This window comes from Pecten maximus, chromosome 18, assembly GCF_902652985.1.
Source record: "Pecten maximus chromosome 18, xPecMax1.1, whole genome shotgun sequence".
Classification (NCBI taxonomy): Eukaryota; Metazoa; Mollusca; class Bivalvia; order Pectinida; family Pectinidae; genus Pecten; species Pecten maximus.
The window spans coordinates 21767272-21775272 of NC_047032.1; positions in this window are offsets into that span (position 1 = coordinate 21767272).

Consider the following 8001-nt stretch of genomic DNA (forward strand, 5'->3'; position numbering starts at 1 on the left):
CACGGATTGTGAGGAAGTTCAACCGAGACATACAAGTCTCTCAAAATGATTGTTGTTGCTCTTGTTAGGCGCGCGGAGCATTTTTCATAGTGGGGCGACTGATTCGCCTTAATGTCATCCTCACTTATGTAGGCCTCACTTATAAAATTAATGTAACAGCACGTTCTTCCCGAATTAATGAACTAAGCAAGTATATGATATTTCATGTATTTACCTTATTTACAAAAACTATAATGATATCGTAAAATTTAATTGTACAGACGCCTGGCATTAATGGGAAGCTAAGCTTGGATCGACCGGAGACAGTGTGGAAGTACTGTCAGATATAGTTGTATCCAACCACGGATTTTGTGGAGTCGAGTGTTCCAGACAACAAGACTGTGTTAGCTTCATTTGTCACGTCACGTCCGCCTGGTGTGTGTTGCTTAATGATATTTCCGTTGGGTCCAAGGACACGATTAACCTTGACGGAGTTTGGTACTTTACGCGACATTAGACCAACATATGTACAAGATGCATCATTTTAAGTTGTTGGCTGATGACCTCGATAATCCGATCACAAAACCTTTACCGTGTTTTGTCCATGTGTTGAACCTATATGCGAGCAAGAAAGGAAAGATTCTTAAATTGATGCAATAAACTGATGAGCTTTACACGAGTGTCACCGTTTTCAAATGGTATTCCAGTGTTTACACTTTAAAATGTCAATTGAGTGACATCATCAGCCTCGAGCAACTCAACCAAGAAAATTCAATAAATTTGACACTGACATATTGCTTAAGTAAAGGCTCAGGAATCATACACATGCATCACACAGGGCAGACCGTCCTTAGTTGACCATAACTTTTGACAGGACATTAAACAATACTAAACAATACCCATACAGAGTAGGCCGTCCTTGAATTACTATAGCTGTTGATAGGACATTAAACAATACAAAACCAAACACAGTTGAGGTCATCCTTAAATGCCCATAGCTGTTGACAGGACTGTGAGCAGTAAAGACCGCATATTTTAAATCTAAAAGTTATCCTGCAGTCATATATATCTCATCACAACCATAGTTTAATGTTTCCTGTGCAAGACATCATATCTGTATACGTTTCAGTATAACTAGTTATGTGGGAAATTATGTTCACAATATATTTAGGGAGGTTATCTAAAATCATATTGATATTCCCCTCATAATTTTATTCTGTCACTCGATCCTCTACATAAAATGTGTCGTTCGATCTCGAAAAAATACTCTATATCATTGTTTTGTAAGTAGACAATGTCTTCCAAAAGTTTTAAAGTCTTTGGATAAGAATTAGTTGTTTACACTACGATGGCCGATATCGGACGGGCAAAATAGTGTTACTAGTAGTACGTTTTTGTCAACGAAAAATGTACGTACATATTGTGTGTCAAAAATATCTACTGCTATAGTAGTAGATAAATTTGTACACAAAAAGTGTACGTACAAATCCTGTGTCAAAAACCTGTTACTAGTAGCACATTTTTGACACAAAATATGTACGTACATATTTTGTGTACAAATTTATCTACTACTTCAAAATATCAATTAACATTCCTTTTATTCTTGATTGATTACCATGCGGTCGTATGCTGATTTTGCCTGATAAGGTAATAAAAGCCAGAGCCAAAAGATCTGCTTGATTTTAAAGCCACATACTCCCAAATAACCTAAAACCTCTCCTGCTAAGTTCCATTGAATCATGTCCTATTCATAGGAAATACTCGGGTTTTGCCGATTACAGTCCCTTTGACGTTTCTTTTTGGCAGAATCGGTCTGTATTTTGGCAGTATCGGTCTGTGTTTTGGCAGAATCGGTCTGTATTTTGACAGGCTTAAACATTCGGCGTTCCACCATTTTGTATAGACTGATAACACGCTCGTTGCATTATAGGACTATTTCGCTTAGAAACTTGGTCTGTCGGACCCAGTTATTATTTTTGGGAATAACCCATTTATTTTTATAAATACATATTTTCTTCCAGTTTTTAATTCGCGATAATTAGATATATACTAAGTCTGAAAACTGTTAAGATCTTGAAATGTTAACATTAAAGCATTTGGCTTTAAAGTATGACGTTAAGTAAAAACAAAATATCCAGCCAGCGGACGTAATGGAAGAATGGTATCACTCGAAACCGAACTATGTCTGGTTTCCTCGTGCGAATGCGACAAAAGTTAATTATTTACTCGTATTTCTATCGGATGCAGTCAACATACTACCACAAGGCGATCAATCAAGATAGGAAAGAATGTTAATTGATATTTAGAAGTAGTAGATAAATTTGTACGAAAATATGTACGTACACATTTTGTGTCAAAAATGTGTTACTAGTAACAGGTTTTTGACACAGGATTTGTACGTACACTTTTTGTGTACAAATTTATCTACTACTAGCAGTAGATATTTTTGACACACAATATGTACGTACATTTTTCGTTGACAAAAACGTACTACTAGTAACACTGTTTTGCCCGTCCGATATCGGCCATCGTATTACACTGTACAAATACCAATCCTGCCATTTACGTCAATTAAGATTAAATGATATGTGATTAATATTGTATGGTCATAATTCTACTTTTATGGAATAAATTCGCATTGCATAGATTGTAATAATTTGTGATGTTTTCTGCTAGAAAGATATTTTACCGTAGTATGAATTAAGCTAAAAGATGAATAAGAAAATAACAAGGAATTTAAACAAAGATAATGTGATGTAATTTCATCTATTGTCCATTTTTGCTCAAATTTTTTAATCAACACTATTTTGGACCTGATGACCTTTATAGTGTTGAAGGACCGTTAAGAACTTATAACCAATGACTTAGCTCTCTCACCATACATATACGACTCAAATTGCCGATGGGCCGTAAAACAACACCATAATTATGTGCAAGCCATGCAATGAAATGAAAGCATAAAACAACCATTTCATTCTACTCTGTCTTGTAAGTGATAGAAGGCGCAAATGTTTAAATAAAGAAGGTTGGTGAACGCAATATGGGCCTAAACATAGGCTTATATAGAAGTCAATATTCCCGTATTTGGGATAATTTGAAATTATCCTTTTTTATCACCACAGTATCAGTGATGAGGTCGAGATACTTTGTATGTCACAGTTTGTCTTTTTGCTGGACTGGATCTAACTCCCAATTTGTTTTGTGTGCCATTGGTACAATCCTAAGATACGCATATATATATATATATATATATATATAGTTCAAAAAACAAATAAGAGAAACACTGTGTATCGTGTTGTAGTATTTTTCTATATTCTTGAAGTATTTGTCTATAATTCTATACAATTAATAATGTATGTATTTTAATAGCGCATCCTGTCTGTTGACCATTGCTTATTGGAGGGGGACACGCCGGGCCGAAAGTAATTGATTCTGCACACCCGTCCCCGTGGCGTTCCTTCAGTTTTGTTACCCCCTAGTGGATAGTAATTTATCGCCTTTCAATCCCATTATCTAATGCACTGCAGATGGGTACATCAATCTGGGGGCTCCTGCGATGTCTATATCTATATTACACAACGTCAGCATTTGCATCTACTTGCTAGCTCACCTGCCCGAAGAGTTAATGTCGTGGTGCGGCGTCCAGCATGCGGCGTCAACTTTTTAAACATCTTCTCAATAATCGTGAGGCGCAGATACCTGATATGGGTCCTTGGGCATTCTAGGATGAAGGGCTGTCAAGTTTATTCAAATATATGACCTTGACCTACATCAAAGTCACAGAAGTCAAAAAGATTAAATTCCTTAAACGACTTCTTTCCAGTAACCAAGATACCAAGGGAGTTGATATTTAGCATGTAGCTTGCTAGAGTTAATTGCTACCAAGTTTGTTCAAATTAATGACCTCGACCTACATTCAAGGTCACAAGGATCAAATGGGCTACAATCTTTATAACGACTTCTGCTCAATCACGAAGAGGGCCATGGGGTTGATATTGGTCCTGTAACATGCTAGGATAAAGGACTAACACGTTTGTTCAAATGAATTACCTTAGCCTGCATTCAAGGTCACAGGGGTCAAAAAGGCTCAAATCTTTATAACGACTTCTCAATAAGGAAGAGCGCCAGTGAGTTGTTATTGGGCATGAAGCATGCTTGGATAAAGGAATACCAAGTTTGGTCAAATAATTGACCTTGACCTACATTCAAACTTTAAATTGACGCATCCAGTACCGGGTATTCATATTGACATTTCTACTGCTCGCCAATAATTTTCGTCGCAGATTATGTCTTTTCTCTTTTCAGTGCGCATTATTAAAGTGCGTTTTGATTTAAAATTCTTTGAGCACACTTTATATTTCAGAATCTACATGGATTTACATTTAATGTTTGTGTAATATAGACAAAGCTGACGTTATTACGCATTTGAGTAAAATCACAGTATTTCTTTTCATACATAGAAACGAGGGAATAGTGCCGTCCAATTTTCGACCAATTTTCGAAATATTTATTTGAAACTTCAACGTTGTAAAAAGAGGTTCCAATTGCCAAATCGGCACTTATGTTGCATTTCTTGTCGAATTAAGACTTTTTACGAAATCGAACAGCAGTTTCATAATGTTCATGTTAAAATAGTTCTAATGAAAGCATTGATTTGGTGTACCAAAGTGCACTTGACCGATTTATAGAGCAACTGTTATTGTTCATGTTACAATATTGTGACTCTTTGGTGTTTCTAGTACAGATGGCGGTTGAAATGGATCGTTATTGATTATTTGCAGATTTCAAAAAAGGTATCGAATATCATGAAGAATATTTTCGGTTACAGTATTTGTTAATCTGTATCCATAGATGATAGTGTTTGATGTTCGTGTCTTATCAAAATAAACATATTTTAACTAAAATTCATAACCCGGCACCTGTAAACAATGTGCCGTCATCGGAATGCATAAGTTGCAACAATGTACAAAAATGTATATTTTAAATAAATACTCAATGAGCGACAGAATGGGGCGCATTAACACACATGCATGGTATAGGCCGAATGAAAATGATAAGTCAATAGGATTGTTAGTGAGCTAAACTAGACGATATAACATATCCGTCAATTGTTACACCGCCACCTGTGGAGTAAAAAGTCTTCAGGCCAGAATTTAATTTTTTTAATGTTAATGTAAGGCTATTATTATGGACTTCAGATCGTGCCATTTGGTCGTATTTAGATGCACTTTTTTATTTTGTTTTTTTGTTGGTTTTTTGTTTTTGGTATTTGCATGATTTTTGACTTGAAAATTGAGTTTGTTATCAGAGAAAATTTGGCTTTAAAACGTTATAAACAGTTACGTCCATTCAAAACCATAAATCAGTACAAACTGCCTTTGTTAATGAGTGTGCGCTCATTCACACGTTTCGCATAGTGATGAATCATCATTACAATAGCAAAAGCATAGACCGTGAAGCTTTTTATTTATCTTTTTGTCATACTTTTAATCAATTATTAAAGGAAGCATTAGTTTTATCTACTTCTTATCTTAGAAAAAAATCAATATATCTGATAATTGTAATTGAGATGCTGTGGAATCCCATCCCGATTTCTAAACAGCAACCAGGACGAATCGATTTCAAAGCTAAGTTACCTTTGTGTATTCTGTATAGTTAGTGATATATATTGCAAATATGTATAGCGCGAAAATAGATACTTAACAGATATATATTGATATACAGACACTAAAATTTGTGGTTTATGAATAATACTTACAAGGCATGATTACTGCTTCTCCGACGATTATATTGGTAGCAATCGTGTATTTTTAGGACTATGTCAAACTCCTGTTTATGTCTGCTTTTAAGCATTCGCGTTACGAATGTCGGTTTATCTACTAGAGAAGTTATATCGACGGTATATACAAAAAGGAATGATTGTACTATAAGCATCAATCCTCCATAGATATTCACTATTACCTATTTATAGTAAATAAAGAAAATGTTTGTATATTACGTTTGGAACGGGTTTATTTTTCATTTTCAATGCGGCTATGAATAGCAGTAGCTATCTACATATCCCTTGGTGTTAGCGAATGGAAATGATAACGAATCTATTCCATTCGTATAATTACATTTGGGAGATATTGAATAAAAACATAAGGAAGTCATTCATATTTGTTTTTAACTTATTTTAACTTATGATGCTTCTATAGGATTATATGCTAAATTAATAGAACAGCCGGTGATCCCGCAAATATACCATCGTTTACAATGTCCTTCCACTCCGCAGTTTCAAGTAGGTTTTTGTTTTCTTATTTAAAACAAGAGCCCCATGGGGCCTATATCGCTCACCTAGTTGGATAAGACCAAATATCAAAATAATGTTCATGTTAAATTCGTTTTGTAAATTTCAAACAATGCTATATATGGTTATAGTGTGGGGATCCCAACTGCTTTAAAGAAATAATGAAATCCAGACTCTCTAAGGTCTGAAAGATCTCAAAAATTGAGTTTTCAGAACATGCATTAATCACTTTATGACTAGTAGAGATTTAGATGAATTACGTTTATTTCCCGTATTGGGCCCCGTCCCTTTGGCATCTGGGGGTCAGAGTCTCCATTTATGTAAAAAAAAATCCCCTTCCCCAAGGATGTTTTTGACTAAATTGGGTTCAAATATATTTATTACTTTATGACTAGTAGTGATTTAAAGGAATTACCTCTATTTCCCTTATGGGGCGCCGCCCATTTGGCCCCTCGGGGATCAGAGTCCCCATTAATGCAAAATCTGTTCCCCTTCCCTCAAGGATGTTTATGACCAAACTGGATTCAAATCCATTCATAACTTTATGACTAGTAGCAATTTAAAGTAATTACTTCTATTTCCTCTATTAGGCCCCACCCATGTGGCTCCTCGGGGGTCAGAGTCACCATTTATGCAGAATCTGTTCCCCTTCCCCAAAGATGTTTCTGACCAAATTGGGTTCAAATCCATTCATAACTTTATGACTAGTAGCGAATTAAAGGAATTACCTCTATTTCCCATATTGGGCCCCGCCCATTTGGCCCCTCAGGGGTCAGAGTCACCATTTATGCAAAATATGTTCTCCTTTCCCAAAGGATGTTTTTGACTAAATTGGGTTCAAATCCATTAATAACTTTATGACATGTAGCAATTTAAAGGAATACCTCTATTTCCCCTATTGGACCCCGCCCATTTGGCCCCTCCGGGGTCAGAGTCACCATTTATGCAAAATCTGTTCCCCTTCCCCCAAGGATGGTTCTGACCAAATTGGGTTCAAATCCATTCATAACTTTATGACTAGTAGCAATTTAAAGTAATTACTTCTATTTCCTCTATTAGGCCCCACCCATGTGGCTCCTCGGGGGTCAGAGTCACCATTTATGCAGAATCTGTTCCCCTTCCCCAAAGATGTTTCTGACCAAATTGGGTTCAAATCCATTCATAACTTTATGACTAGTAGCGAATTAAAGCATCACCTCTATTTCCCCTATTGGGCCCCGCCCTTTTGGTCCCTTGGGGGTCAGAGTCACCATTTATGCAAAATCTGTTCCCCTTCCCCCAAGGATGATTTGACCAAATTGGGTTCAAATCCATTCATAACTTAATGACAAGTAGCGATTTAAAGGAATTACCTCTATTTCCCCTATGGGACCCCGCCACTTTGGCCCCTCGGGGGTAAGAATCACCAGTTATGCCAAATCTGTTCCCCTTCCCCCAAGTATGTTTATGACCAAACTGGATTCAAATGCATTCATAACTGTATGACTAGTAGCGATTTAAAGGAATTACCTCTATTTCCCTTTTCGGGCGCCGCCCATTTGGCCCCTCGGGGATCAGAGTCCCCATTAATGCGAAATCTGTTCCCCTTCCCTCAAGGATGTTTATGACCAAACTGGATTCAAACAATTCATAACTTTATGACTAGTAGCAATTTAAAGGAATTACCTCTATTTCCCATATTGGGCCCCGCCCATTTGGCCCCTCAGGTGTCAGAGTCACCATTTATGCAAAAT